General features: G+C 37.8%; 1 long non-coding RNA gene across 1 annotated transcript; it reads left to right on the top strand.

The window, feature by feature from the left end:
• The first annotated feature begins 4,378 nt into the window (after window positions 1–4,378).
• On the top strand, window positions 4,379–10,476 carry LOC111609823. The gene is made up of 4 exons (XR_002753353.1): window positions 4,379–4,739; window positions 8,289–8,374; window positions 8,496–8,783; window positions 8,864–10,476. It is a non-coding gene; the product is annotated as an uncharacterized LOC111609823 (long non-coding RNA).
• Window positions 10,477–15,441: the final 4,965 nt, after the last annotated feature.

Here is a 15,441-nt window from a genome sequence, read left to right as displayed (position 1 = left end):
TCTGGTCATAAAGAACATTTAAACATTATATAGCTTTAAAAAAAAAAAAAAAAAAAACGCTTTATTTTTTAACAGAGGTTGCCTACACACCTGTAAAAAGTGTTAAATTATGTATCTAAAATTAAGGCATTAAATTTTTTTTCTTGAACTAAGTTGGCCTGAAATATGTTAGTCATGGGTCTTCAATTTGGCTTGTCAGACTATTGGATCTCATATCCTGTTTTTTTTTATCTTCTACTTTAACAGCAATTATTAATTTTTTTGCCTGAAAACAAAACAAAAAGTTAGTGTCTCCACAAAAACAGTGGGTGCATTGCTCTGCCTGTCAGCCAGGAGAAGACCTGGATAGAAGTGATGATGAAGCAGACTGGTTTACATATTAAAGGGGGAAAGCATTTGGGCTTGCAGAAGGAGGATTCAGAGTTTTGTTATAAACAATGTATGACCAACGTTAGTGAGCAACAAATGAAGTGGGTACTATTAAAACCAGATCAGAGATCGAAACCGTATAATTTTTGTTCCATACAGAAAAATCTGAATTTGTTTTCTTCCTATTCATCAACTCCATAAATAACTTGCCGATCTGAATGCAGCTAAACTAGTGGAACATTTATAGGGCCAGTATTTTCCAGGTACACATTGACATTTTATAGCACAATCAACCAACTATGTTATCTCCAGTTGTTATAAAAATGCTGCATATATCAAATGTGACTTAACAGAAATTTGACTTCCTACTTTAACATCTTGAAATTGGGCCTCTGTCTCTTTAAGAAGCTGCTGCTCTTTCTGAAGCTCCGCCTTCAGGAAGTCATCGCGACATGGCTCCTCTATTAACCCTGTAAAGAGGCAGCAGAATTTGAATTTGATATTAAAATGATTTTCGATGAGACGAAGCAAATACGAGGCTGGCGACTCGTTAATGATGGCACACAGCCTGCAAATAAGTGTGAATAAGATTTATTAACGTTAATGCTAACAATGTCATTCGTGCTTCTGAAGCTAATATAAAGTCTGTATCACTCAATAAGCTGTAAATGAACAAACAGACATCAGAGTTCTGTGTGTCGATCTGAACCAGTGCTTGCCCTGACCTGTTGATCACGAGAAATTCTTTCCGACAAGTAGCTGGGAAAGCAGAAGACAGTTCCTACTGTGTGTGTTTTCTTCAGCTGTTAGGTGTGTGTGTCAAAAGACATAAGCACTGAGGCTGTAAGTGGGTGGTGATAAAAGACAGAAAGCTATCTGAACATATCGCCCACGGCTGTTTTCTTTTTCTCTCTGTCATTTCCTACGTTATGCAATCAGTTGATTACATTTGAAGCAGCCGTCTTGCTGTGTAAATGTATGCAACGTGGATAAAAATGATCCCATTGTTACACAATACGTGCTAATTTATTAGGATAATGCTTTCTATGCTCTAGGTTTGGGTGTGTCAACCTAAATATTGATACTATCGATGCTAAAGTGAGTATTGGTGTCGGATCGATACTTTTTGCCACTTCTGTTCCATATGTCCATCTAAACAGAGATGCACAGATCTGATCTTAACATCTGTATCGGCCCCGATATTGAAAAAAAGTCTAGATCGGGTATCGGTGACAGTGTTCCCGATCCATATGGGCAGATCTATTCAGTCTAATTCTATGCTTCGTGCTCTGAGCAACGTCATTCTTTATTATTTATTTTACCTCGTATTTAAAATTCCAAGTGGCACTTTCTGAACCACTTATGCTGACTGAACAAATGAAAGTTTTTACATGTTGGGCCAAGCTTCTGAAGCTACTGCTGTATTTGGATGTGTGGGACTGGTGGCGTTATGTAATCAATTGCTCAGAACTGATGGGACGATGGATGGAGTTAAATGCAATACTGAGGAGGAAAAGTCGAGGATTCAAAAGGGGTTAATGAACTTCTACTTCACGAGACTGAAGTAGAAGTTCATCTTCCAACGGATCCTGGACACAGAATCAAAAAGCTATCCGCTCTACATTCCTCAACGTTTGTTTGTTGGATCGCAACCAACCTAAATAGTCGGCCTGTCAATCTCTAGAGAGCTCATTATCTTGTCAGGCAGTGATTTTGGTACATCTGCCACTATCCACGGTGCAATGTGTCACCTTCAACTGCTGCGCCAACGTAGCGCCCATCTCACCGCAGTCACACCTCTGCGCGCCGCACGTAGATCTCTGCATTTCTCTCGATCCGGAGCAGATTCACACCAAACAACTCGGCTCGACGCGAGGTTAAAGAGTCCTCTGAGTCAGTGTGAAGACTTTCAGTTATGCCTTTGCCTTCAGGCCTCAACAGAAAGTTGAATTTCACTCCTGAGCTGCCAAGTCGGAAGCTCCTGCGGATCAGTCAGGCAGACCGGCTGGCATTGTGCAAGTCATGAAATGTGCGTGACATGAATTTTGGCAAAGATGTCTCTATTGTTCAATCTCTTCCGATTCCTCTGCAGCTGTTTTCTCATGAGGCAGTTCAATGGGGGTTTTCTTTGCTGTGCCTTATGTTGTGGCTATTAAGCAGAAGATAAAGCATTTGACCTTCGATCTTTAAGCTGCGCCCGGCCCCACCTCACCTCACCGCTGCATTTTCCAAAGGCAGGAGGAGGGATTATGTGACAGACATTTATCTAGCGATACATATCGTTTTTGAACCATCTGTAAATAAACAAGGGAATTTTCTTTTCCATCAGGGGTTTCTGTTTCTGTTAGTCGTAGATGAAACGTTCAATTACAGAACACGATACCCGCTTGTTAATTCCACGTTGTGGCCGATACAACAGATAAATGCAGGTCTACCCGAAAACAATTGCTCAATAGCAGCTGGTGCAAGTTCCCAGGAAAGAGTACTGATGTATAACACTGTCAGGATAAATTAAGATTGGTTTGTTGTTGTTTTTTGGGGGTTTGTTTTTTTTTGTTTTTTTTTTTGCCTGTTTTGAATGAATTCATACGGTATTTCCAAACAACTTTTACAAATGTGGCTATCTATCACACACTCTAAACAATCGCCTGTAGTTATGATTTTCTGTGTTTGCAGGTTGATATTTACGGTTATATTTCATAAATTAAAATATACGTCCTAGAAATATATGTACCTTTTGAAAATAACCTTAAAGCAAGAATTAAACACACTTTTCTTTAAAATTTCTGTTTTTAAAGAGTTTTTTTTTTTATTGGTCTGATGTAGTATGTTCATTTTCAATGTCATGTCGTCATGAAGTGTAAGCAGACATTCACCTTAATTAACAGAGATAAAGGCTTTCAAACATCCATTTTTGTATCATTTATCTATGTAATGTAAAGTTTCTGAATTATTTGGGCTTTTCAATAATATTCTCCTTATGGAATGGGTCTGTATACCATAAAGTGCGAGTCAACTTTGATTCTTCCATATGTGCATCTCTGAGGTCAGACACCGTTGCAGGACCAGGTGATCCTACTCACAGTCTCCGTTTTATTATTCCTAATAAAAGTGAGTTTTTCTTTCTTTCCATTTTCAACTTCATCTTTCAGTGTCTGCCAGGTGTTCAGTGTCATTGTGTGTTTTGGACTGCATCACAAACGTTTCAGTGACACATTAAAAACTCATGCCAATTCCCGTCTTCTAACACTAATAAGAGGGTTAGAAGTGAGCAAATCATTTTCCAACACAGTCTAAATGTGTCTGCTTTTAACTTTTCATCCCCCCCCCCAATGCCTGAATTTATATCCAACGGTACACAAATACCAATAGTACTTGTGTTTTTGCTGCTAATCAGATTGTAATTTTAATCAATTAATTTAAAATGACAAATCTGAATATTGCAAACACCGTTCGGGTAAATTTAGGTATGACGCTAATTAGATACACTAGTCCATGAAGGAATATATCAGAGTCATTGTACCGTTTGATGACAAATATATTAACACGTTATAATGTACAAACCTATAATCGATATTGTCACCTTCTTAAAAAAAAGTGGCCTAAATTGTTTTTTCTTCCAAAAATAATTTTGGCAAAAAAAGAAAAAAAAATCACCACCTCTTTCTTTCCAGGATATGCTTTAGTAAAGAAATATATATATATATATATTTTTGAGGGGGCAAAAAAATGACTTGGGCTATTATTTTGGGAAGGTGACGATATGCTAACTGGTTAAGCGGTGTCATATGTCTTGTTTCTTTTTTTAGAATGTACACACTTTAGACATCATCCTCTTGTTTGTGCGGCCGTGGATGCAAAAATACACAAGAGCAAAACTCTCAACTCCCCCCGGCTCCCAAAAAAAACACAATCGTTAATTCTGGGGAACGACATCCTCCTCCCGCTCCTCTCTGGAAAGGCTGTTTCTGTTGGCTCTGCCCTCAACTGCAGCATCTCCCTCGTCAGGTTGGGTGAGTTTCCACTGCCGCTCTTCTAATTAAAAAAACGCATAACTGAAAAATAAAAAAAATATATATGATAAACAAGACTCTTTGATCCCACCAACATGCCGGAGGGGTTTCACATTATTTCTCCAGAAGGTGGTTTAGGGTGCTCCTTTATATGCAGTCGGGTTTCACCTTTAACCTGAATACTCAGCAGCATCCTCCGCCTCTCTCACTCTCTTCTTATCTCTCACACTGTCTACCCATCTATCTCTCTCTCTCTCTCTCTCTCTCTCGCTCCGTCCGTTTATCTTTGTGGAAGCGGTGCCGTTTAGTTCCACTCACTGGAATCCCATGTTGGAGTCATTCACTCGTTCCAGTGCGGTGAGTACACTTAATACTTTCTCTTTTTTATTTGCTTTTCCTTCTCTTTATTTGCGTTTCTCACTCATTGCACGTGTCCCTGTTGCTAATTTGCCACGTACAGTTTATTTACACTTATCAGTACAATAACTCATGCAGTCACCAGCTGTCATTTGTTGCACAACAAGAATCCAGCAGGTGTGATCTGGTGTTTTATGCTCCACAAATGATCCATTCCAGCAGGTTTAAGAGCGCGTGCCGACATCGCATTAATAATGCAGTTTAAGTGTGTCAGCGTTTTCTTTTTGTTATTATTATTGGCTTCAGCTGTTTTTAACTTCTCCTCAAACATCCACAGTGTTGGCCAAAAGCGCACTGATTGCATTCTTCCTCTTTAAATCTCTCTGTTTACCACGTGCAGGTTTTAAGAGAAAGCCGAAATTTGTGCCGAAATTTTATTCCACGTTGTAAAAACACCTATCTGTTGTGGCCCCCGTTTTTCTCGGACGCAGAGTTGCAACAAACTTGGGTTTTTACAACGGTCATGCTACTGGAAGCGTGGATTTTTTTCGTATAGGCCTACCTAATCAGAGTTAATGACAGCTGGAGGTATTTTTTATGAGCTCCTTTGGGGAGTTTATCTTTTTTCTTAGCGATAAATCCAAGTGAAATGCTTAACTGAGTCATATAAACATCACTCCTGCAAAGATATCTTAACGGGCATCATAACAGGAAACCTTTGAGAGCAAAGGGATTATGTGTAATGTATGGACGTCGTTGCAGCTGCTAAAAATCAAAGATGAACTTAACATAAAGCAGTGCAGTGTGTGTGAAAATGTAACCAACAAAACGGAAAAGATTGATAACCAAAGAAAATGAAAAGATTCTTGTTTTTTTGTATGTGTGTAAGGTAACAGTCTGAAGCCTTTTTATGTTTTGGATATTTAATGATATACAGATTTCATTTTTTTGTTTACTGTTGAGCAATACATATATATATATATATATATATATATATATATATATATATATATATATATATATATATTAGTAAACTAATTTATCAGTTTTAATTTAATGACTTTTGTGACCTGTTGGTAGCTTAAATTTGGGGGAAAAGTTTGGACGCCACTGATGTAGAGGAAATATAAGGTGCAATATTAGCATGAAACGTGGTGGTGGCAGCATGATGCTGTGGGAATTCATTTCCTCAGCTCTGAGGAGTGGAGTCGATTGGAAGATATTTGGGGTTCGATCCAGGGCAAAGCTGGATGAAAACCTCCCAGAAGCTGCAAACGACTTGGGTTAAAATGGTCCAGTCAAAGTCCAGATCTAAATCCAGTTGAAAATCACTGGACAGCATAATTATTGTTATAATAGTTATAACAATAATTATTATTATTCTCCAGCCAGTCTTACTTAGATTGAAGTATTTCACTAAAAGGAGAGAGGAAACATTTCAGACTCTAGAACTGATCACTTCAGACTTGCAGCTGTAACCAAGACCAAAAGTTAACTGTGTAATAAATGGCAATACTTTGAAAAAGTTTCCTTTTTTCAATCCAGTTCCTTCCCCTTCAGAAAAATGCACTCCTTTGTGATTTTCTATTAGAAAAAGACAAAAGAAATTATGCAAAAATATGTTCTGGTCTGTGGCTGGGATGTGATGCAATGTAGGAAAGGTCCAGAGTGTAAAACAAAAATCCAAAGTATTCAAATCAAGTCGAAGAAGATCGACTTTCGTTTCAATATAAACGCGAGACACTTTGAAAACTGGAAGTTTGACTCCAACAGGAAGTTAAGGGGACGCAAAAACAAAGAGTCATTATTAGTTTTCTTTTGTAGCTGCTGTTACTCTTTGCCAAACTATGAATCTGGTTTTGAGAGGGAACATTTTTTAAATGTTTGGTCGGACGCCAAGCAGCTGCCAGGACTTGTCTGTCTTTCTGACAGCTCCTCTGCGACCTCTGTACCACGACAGGACTTTGAACTTTTAGTTTAATTTTTACCCTCAAAGTATTGATATGCCAGCATATTAAAACTTGGCTAAGGTTCAGAGAGAGCGATTTCTGAAATACGTCGTGTTTGTCTCCAGATGGTTTGTGAAAATTTGGGGGGAGACAGAAGAAAATCTTTGGGAACCATTGGTCTAAGTTAATAATTCTGTAATATTGATAAAAAAAAAAGTTCCAATGGCAGATTTTTTTTCACTTGTGGATCAAATGTGTTTTTATAAGTGAAACAGATCTGCCAGCGGAACTAATACATTTTCATCACTATCAAGGAATTACTGACTTAAAAGTAGCTCCTACATCTAGCAGAAAAGTTGCTTTTAAGTTAGTTTTGTCTTACTAAAGCTATTTTTGTCTAGTTTCTTGTCTAGAAACTAGACAAAAAATACTTGGTAGGATTTTGTGTTTTTGCAGTGCATATTAAGACGTCAGCAATAATGTCCCTGAATAAAATAAAGACGTATAAAAGGCAAAAGAAACTCAGTATTTAAAACACTTTGATACTAGTAAGTAACATTCTATTTGTTTTTAATACTAATGTTTTCCCTGGAATAAATCTTTGTATTTTTGCCCTAAAAAGTTGCATAAGTAATTATCACATAGCAGTTGCCGGAAACATAGCAAGAGGAAACACTCGCAAATGAAAGAAAATGCATCGTTTGCTTGTTGTATCAGGTTGATGGGTCGTATTAAGTTTCTTCTTCTTTGGAAAATCCAACTGAAGGAAATTAAAAGTCGTCAGAGGAGCCAAATTGGAAAAAGTTGTTCCTTGCTGACATGTCTTTCGAATTTGGACACAATGTTGCCCCATCCCTTGATCAACGTGTTAAAGTTGTGCGGAAAGACGAGCCAAGAGAAAAATTCACAGACCCGTAAAAGATCTACTTCCTTAAATCGCTTGTTAGCATTCGGTACAGTCTGTCTCTTTCGAAGCACTAGCTAAATGAAGTATGTAGCTGTTAACTACTTTTATTTAACTGGTTAAAATATTACATTTGCCTTTTGCTATCATACATTTTACACTTTAAACCAATAAACCAAGCAGTATTAACAAGATGATCCGTGATTTCTGCCAGTCAAATGAAAAAACCAACAACTCTTGAAGAAATATAACTTTTAGCTATTTAGCTTAGCTTCCAATCAACACAAGAGTGTTATTATGAAGAACGTTCATCGTCTTTCAATATTAAGAGTCCAAATGTCAGAGTAAAAGAGTAAATTGGTCTTTATCACATTGTAAAATGATTTAAATGAAACTGGAAAAAGCAGCAGATTTCTCATTGGCATTAGCCTATCAAACAACAGTAAGACCTGGAGACTAGTGGCTGTGTTTCCATTAACCATAACATCGAACAAATTGGAATAAATCTGCTAAATGAAAAGAAAACGATTAAAAAATTTTTTGGTTGTATCGAAATGTTTTTTAATGATTTATCACGCGAGCAAACTTATTCACGTGTGATTTTAATTACGTTTCTTATTTAATGGAAACACCGCAATTCTGAAATTGTGTTTTCTCAATATCTTTATGCCAATGTGTCCTTTTCTCTTTCTCCAGTCGTTGAAGGCGTTCAAAGATGTCCTCCGTTTGGATAAGTTTGAGTCTGTTGTATCTCCTACAACACAGCGTTTCATCAGATGAAGGTAATATGCTTTATTTTATTTCTGATACTTGGAGAGTTTAGCAAGAATAGCTCATCTAAATGGAGTAGTAATACTAATACAATTAATTCATCCTCTCATTTTGCTGTTTGTCTTTGTTTAGCGGTGTTGCTGACTTGCCCCAAGACAGTTTCAGTCAAACCTGGCGACACAGTTACGGAAAACTGTTCAATAAAATGGGAAACTAACGGGAGCTGTAACGTTACAAATTCCTTGATTCACACAAATGGCACCACCACTGAATGTGGAAGTACTTCAGAAACGTACAGCTGTGCCTGGGATAACTCCAATGTGAAACTGGTGATTGCTGGCGTAAAAGAGGACAATATCACAGTTGAGATTCAATCCAACTGTGGTTTGGCTTCTGAGGTTATCCATGTGCATCTCTCCGGTGAGTTGCTTTCGGCGTCTAAAAGTCTGTTTTCTGTCCAGACATGAGAGCAAGTTGTATTAAAAATGAGATGTATTCAGTTGTAGATATGACGGAGACACCTGCATTGAACCAGAAGGGAAAGGAAGAGGAAACCCTGTCCTATCTCATATCCAGCATACTGGGTGTTCTTGCTACAGTCATCGTTGTGGCCGTTTTGTCCTGTCTTATTAGAAAGTACATAACTTCGAAAAACAACCAACACACCAGAGTGAGCCAGCAGGACGACTGTAAAGGATGTGATGTCTGAAATCTCCCTAAGAAATGAAAGAAAGTCTTCGTCCTGTCTTTCTTACAGAACTCTTTTGGACGGACATTGGTCAGATGGTGGCATGTCCACTGATCTGAAACCGGGACTATTAACTCTTTGTGAGCCAATTGCTAAAGCTGCTGCTGGTGGCAGCTTTGTGTATTGAGTATAATATGTATTGTGTACATTTGTGTACAGACTCTTTATCCATAGAGTGATTGAGTGCTGCCTTGCTGCCATGACCAAATTTAACACAGTTAAGTGTTAATGTTTTGTATATGCATACTGCATTTGTTGTAAATGAAAGGTATTCCTCATTGTACCGTTTTTATTATAAATTTATCTACAACTTCCTTTCAACGAGGGCCATTTACTGTCTTGAGACCCACATTTATTTATTCAGTTTCCCTATGGTGATTCACACTAATGATCCACATTAAAATATAAATCTACTCACATTTGATAGCTGCTTTCACATGGCTTAGATGGCATATCAATTTATGGCGCACACTGAAATCCAGTTACATTAACCTCGTCTAGAGGATGTGTGTGAAGAAGAGTCTTCTTTCAGATCAATTGGGAGGGGAGTACCACCTGGCACTTTTCTTGACACCCAAGCAATATGAAGGGTGCAATAACGACCAAACATCAGCTTGCATTCCGTTTCTATGGTAACCAGTGTTGAGTAGGTTAGATTAAATAATTAACTGGTTCCCAGAAGAAATGACTAAAATTCAAGTGTGTCAGTGGTGTAACTAATTCAGTTACTGTAACCATGACATTTGATTAATTACATTTAGTTTACTTTTGGGATCTGTTATAGGTGAGGGGGGGGGGGCACTGTAACTTCAAGTTCTACAGTGATTTGTAGAGATGGGAGCTTTGATTAGACTAAAAACATCAGTATGTATCTATGTCAATGAGACACTCAAAACACTCACACGTCTTTATCCGTATTTACCTTGAAGAAGAAGCCAGTTTGGGATAACTCACATTAATGATGACTGCGAACTTAGATCAAAAATGTTGAATATTGGTGAACTGTGGACATGAATCAGTTCATTTTAACCTGGGGGAACTTAATTCAGAACCAGATCTTTATAAGGATGAACTGGGAACAAACTCAGCACAGCAATGACACGGATATCATTTATTTCAGCAATCTGAATATGACATTAGTCCACGTCTAAGTCGAGAAAGCAGCGGGATTTGCTAACTGTGTTACTGAAGGCTGGCTAATGTGCAATACACACCAATATCAATGTATTTCTATGTTTTTTTAATGTAATTAAACACTAATGTTCTTACTTTGCGTAAATATCACTAAAATCATTGAGTGTGTCTATGATGAATTTGTAAAAAATAATTAGAAATGTGAATAAACAGTTTTGATAACTTTTCCTATCTAGCAGCCATATTGTTTTTTTGTTTTTTTTATTATTTGAGCAGAGTTTCCAAAGTAAGAAATCGAACTTATTTGACATTTTTTTACAAGGGGCACAAAAATCCCCCTCTGAACTCTCCCTGACCGATTTCCACTCGTTCTCCGGCTCCCAACAAGAAAAGCTTGAGGTGATTCCCAGAAAGAGATTGATTCCCTCCAATCTGTGTCAGACTGATATCCTGAGAGGAATTTAAGAAAACAACAACAAACGGCTAATCCGAGCATCTCACAGCGCCCAACTTCATTTTGTTTCACTTTTTCTCAGAGGTTTATATTTTTGAAAGAGTTCCAAATTCAGAAGTAAACGTAAAGTCAAATTGACTTTACCTTCATTGATTAACTTTAAAACAAAACCATATCAGCAGATACTAACACCTCCGTCCTAAAAGCAGTGCATCTCTTTTGATTAGGTTGCTAAGGAAACAGAAATGTGCTAAGCTAACTCAGTGGCTTTGAAATTCAAGTAATCTCTTTATTTTTCATATTTCTCCACCTTTAAGTAAGTCAATCATTCAAAGACAATCGGCACATTTGTTGCAGAGCTGAAAATTAGTTTCACAAACAAAAACGTCACCCGGCAGCAATATGATTTATGAAGGTACGAGTCAGGGCAAGGCATCATGTGGCATCCAAGATAAGGTGCGACATCCTCACACGTCGTCATGCAGCAAAAGCAAATTTTTACGAGCTTTATTGCATCTAAACTTAGCATTATCCATTTATTACTCCGTTGGTTTTACAAAGGCTGTTAGAGACAATCAGGACATTTAAATGTCAGAGAAAAATGCAAAACCAGTCACTTTACATAAACACTAGAGTTAACCGCAACAAAATTCATGATTCAAATTTGTAAGCATTAAATTGCTTTCTAAAATGCTGTGTTAGTTTTATGCCAGTTGTAACAAAAGGCTAATGTCTTTCAGGACGCTTCACCGATCAGTTGCGTTTACCTGGAGCTGCTCTATTATTCTCTCTGGCAGACATCACAGCGGAAACGAGGGCATACCAAAAATTTCCACTGCAGGTTTCTACAGCGGAAACAGCTTGGTCATTCAGATGTACTTGGATTTAGTCAAAAGGAAAGCAAAAGCAAAAAGAAAGAAAAAAAAGCCCCAAAGCATGGCAGAACGAGGAAAAGAAACAGGCGAAACAACAATAATTATCATCGGCTGGCAATGAACAAATGAATACAAGCAGGTGGCAATTTGTAAACGAGGCCAGGCGTGACAAGCCTGCATGAAGTCATCAAGGAAGACAAGTTTCACCAAAGCCTCTGCATTCTGAAGCAGGTTTGAAGCAGATAGAATAATCTGGAATGATGGATGATCATTTATGGTGATGCAACTCAGATACTACCAGTTAAACGTACACAAAGATGAAACAAACCAGAACATGACACCGCAGGTGTTGGCACGCGCTAACAGGCCGCTACGGTATAACAAGCTAATCTTTCAATATATAGTGAGATTTGATGCCAAAAGAAGACACATATAATTCATTATCTACAGGAAGGAAGTGCCATTCCCTTTTCAGATCTAGAAGACACGTAGCCAACCCGAGACCTGTTCTACTGGAGCTCTCTTCAGGTCAAAGGTCATCTTCACTTTAGGCCCAAAAGTGCTGAGGGAATCACCTGGAAATGAACATTCTGTGCAATCTTCTGTTGTTATAGACAGTTTACTTATTAACAGCACAGTAAAACATAATTAGCATAATTTATTTTTACTCTAAGGTGTATTGATATTTTCTGGTCTGATGTATGGGGTTTACAACAAAATATGACTCAATGCAGTCTTTCTTGGCTCTGATTGGTTTATCAGTCCCTGATGATGACTCCTCTTCCTGAACTACTGAGGGCTGTGATTGGTTCCGAGGCATTCAGGGAGAAATATCAAATATGATTTAAAAGACATTTGACTTGGTAATTGAACACCCTGAAAGTGGAAATTGGGCCTCTGTTATTTGTGACATTACAAGCGGAAGGCTTTTGTGACAGGTTTTTCAGACACCAAGAAATATTGAATTTATTGCCAAAATCAAGCTGGGTGTTTTTTTAAGTGCTTGGGATGTTTTTGAAGCACTAGAAACCAAAATGGGATACGAAAACATGCAAAATCTCAATCCTGCATAATAGTTTTAGTTAATCTTTAAATAGTTTTGGATGTTAAATCCTAGACTCATAAACATTCCCCTTTTAACCTGTAGTACCAGTTGTAGAGTATGATGTCATTTAAATTTTACTAAACAAAGCTTAGTTGGATTACTCGAAAATTCAGCGTTTGATTATGTGAAAGACCAGTACAAGTTGTTGGGGTGTAACGACACAAAACTACCACTGCACCTGACCCACAAGAGGGCAACCACATCCCCAATGTGCATCATGTGTTAGAGATGCACAAACCAAACCCACACAGACATGATGCGCATGGCCCACAAAAACAGCAAATCTTGGAGGAAAATGGTGGAAATTCCCAGGATCAGGTGATGTGTCTGAGACTTCCAGAGGAGAAGGAGGTGAAGCAACAAAGCTTCCTTCATTTCTATTCTGTTTGGCAAACGCTTCAACTAGATTTAATTGTTTAAACCTCCTGCAATCTTGCGGCAGGTGTCACAGTCGTTCAACGGAGAAGCAATGTGATGCGGGTGTGGGCTCTTTAGTTCCCGAAACCATGAAAAAAACCCATTAAAAACTCATAAAAGCGCACAAGGGAGCAGAGCAACCTGGCTAAGACTGCAGATGGGCTAAAAAGCTCCAGCGGGGTCGACTCCACCTCAGGTAGGGCTAAAAGTGCGCTTATTCGTTTTCAGCTAGCCTCACTGACAGCGACATTTAGCTTGCAGAGGGAGAGACAAGTAAACAAAAGCAAACTGATCAATAATATTTAGGTTTAGGACGTACATGTGCCCAGCCTCACAGATGCACACAGATGTGGGCTACATAGTTCTGACATAATAGACCTTTTTTTCTCCACAATTTTGATAATAATTCAGGGGGAAAATGGCAGAAAATCCAATAGCTTTAAGAATTTATTTTTTTTTTACTCAAAAGAAAATTCTAAATTTGGTTTTGGGGTCCTCTATTTCAGCTAATAATGTTAATTACTGCAATCAACAGTCAGAGGACAAGACCGCAGCACACCGGCTATGAACTCATTGCATCTCCGACAAGGCTGTTTATGTTATAGCCTATATGTATGTATCATCTAGCGGTACTAAAAGTAACACAGTAAAACAGCATGCAATGTATTATCAGCAAAAGTATCACCTGGTTTATTATCTTTGGTTCCAAAGAACTGCTTACAGCAATGTTCAAAAATGATGCTTAGTGGTAGAACATCAACATATAAAATAACTTGGATGCATGAAAATAAAATTGCGCAAAAACAGAAAAAAATTAAAACAATAAAATATCAAGAAAATACCTGATGTAAAACGAACAATTGCAGTTACTGTAACTCTTTCAGCAGTGCCCCCATGTTGACCTAATCCCATTGTCAACTGCTTGCAAATTTTGATTTGCTCATTTTGAGAGTTAGCGTGAAAATAATTGGTAGAAAAAGCAATGAACTGCATCTATAATTCTTGAATAAGTCAGTGAGCTCCACTTGACTTTTGCCCTGCAGACAAAAGCGATACATGGTGTCTGGTGATAGCGAAAACTTCAACGGTCATGTCTTTCGGAGAAGGAAAAGTTTTTCTTAAAAGGCAGTGGTCCTCTGATTTTCTTTTAACTTACCAGTTAGATAAGTATGAGTTGCAGATGCAGAGGAAACAGCGGGGACAGAGGATGGGAGTGCCAGACGTAGCTCTGTGGAGGATGGAGATGGACATAAGATGGAATACATACACACATATTCATGACATACTTAGATTAAATTAATATCTCTTAAGTACAATTCTTATAGCTAAAAATTAAATATATAATAGGTGAGTGTTTCTCTCATATGATGCATTAGTTGAGCCTAAGAATGTTCTGACTCCAAACGACTTTGTCAGAGCTCCTAGTGAAGTTTCACATAACTTATAAGTTGATGTAAAAGAAATAATGTTTGTAAATTATCATGTTCACAGCAAACAATATACAGTAGCTCTAACCATTGCATAGCTAGTAGCTCGTCGATACATCAAGATAGTTAGCCTGATGGAAAACAACATTTAGCTAACAAATGCCATACATTGAGAAGTTTTAATTAGCAAAAACGCCTCCTTGAAGACAAAAAAGGAAAAAAAAAATGTGTGAGGCCAACCACGAGAAGCAACTCATTTAAAATTAAACTCCGTTTCATGGAAATGCAAAGAGGCTAGCATAAATTGTTGGCTGGTTAAATGGACCGTACACGATCGCTATCAAGCTAGTTTTCCATTAGCACCTCTTTTTTGATAAACATTACATTACCAAGAGACTTATGCCTTTATTTTGTTTTCTCCTCTTTTTCTTTTCTCTGCCTCTGAAGGATAAGTCTTTTTTTTTTTTACATTTATTTTGCTGACTTGTCTTCCAATGATGCTTTGGGGGTTTGGACGGGTGAAGCCTGACCTACCACCAGGGGGCCCCCAAGAGCAATGTCTTCTTTCTTTTTTGCACGTCTGAAGATGTATAGAGATTTTAGATGCAAGCTGTTATAATCTGACACTGGAACATTGGACCAATTTCCGATATCAACCCTAACAAACTGTTTTGCTTTGTATAATATTACTGCTTCAATTAGTGTAGCTCTTTACCATTCTATCATTTATGTTGGAACACTGCACAATCTTGCAAATAATGCAAAAATCTCCTAATCATTCTTCAAATCTGGATAATTTAATGGGAGAGAAACAATCCATCATTCAAACTGACTTGTTGGATTATGAGACTAATTTATTTGCAGATACTTACATTTCTTTTAACTCTCCTGCAGTCTTAAAAGACGGGGTCTATATTT

Source organism: Xiphophorus maculatus, chromosome 10, assembly GCF_002775205.1.
Source record: "Xiphophorus maculatus strain JP 163 A chromosome 10, X_maculatus-5.0-male, whole genome shotgun sequence".
In the NCBI taxonomy this organism is placed as follows: domain Eukaryota; kingdom Metazoa; phylum Chordata; class Actinopteri; order Cyprinodontiformes; family Poeciliidae; genus Xiphophorus; species Xiphophorus maculatus.
The sequence above is the reverse complement of the archived record's forward strand: the minus strand, read 5'-3'. Positions and strand labels throughout refer to the sequence as shown.